The sequence below is a fragment of the Meleagris gallopavo genome, chromosome 5 (assembly GCF_000146605.3).
Source record: "Meleagris gallopavo isolate NT-WF06-2002-E0010 breed Aviagen turkey brand Nicholas breeding stock chromosome 5, Turkey_5.1, whole genome shotgun sequence".
NCBI lineage: Eukaryota > Metazoa > Chordata > Aves > Galliformes > Phasianidae > Meleagris > Meleagris gallopavo.
Window position 1 is genome coordinate 15,851,596 of NC_015015.2, and position 646 is coordinate 15,852,241.

The window sequence follows — 646 nt, forward strand, 5'->3', positions numbered from 1 at the left end:
GGAGGGGCCAAACAGCTTGAAGGTACAAAACCTGTAAGAGTTAGTTCTTTGGGATGCTGAAATGGAGGAAAAAAATTCGTAAAGGCCAGAGAGGACTGCACGGAATTACAGAATTAGGTATGATTTAATTGTTTTTTCAGGATACAGGAATGGAGCCACAAATGTACTTAGTTACCTCATGGCTCATGTATGTAAATACTCATATGTCCTTGAAATCACTGGTAGGTATTTAGAGGGAAAATAATACATGTAAAAGTCAATAAAAGTAATAGAACCCTATAAACCCTTGTGACTCACTCCCGATGCCTACATTTCTAATGCTCATTCAAAGTTGATCTACTGAAGCTAAGAGTTTTAAAACTGGTCTAACATCAGCAAAGACACATAACACATCAAATCAGAAAGCTAATCAGACAGTACACAATTAAATATATATATTTATACATATAAGTTATACATACTATACAGACTTTTTGGACCATATTCAAATTATGTCTTAGAGAAGTAAAATGGAGCATCCAGTTATCTACTTCCCCATGCATTTCACGAACAGCACAAGTTATAACACTTCAGTTAACTAGTAAGAGAAAGCGGTGTACATACGATCACTAGAGACAACAACATACTGCAGGCCATCTTGTTCTTT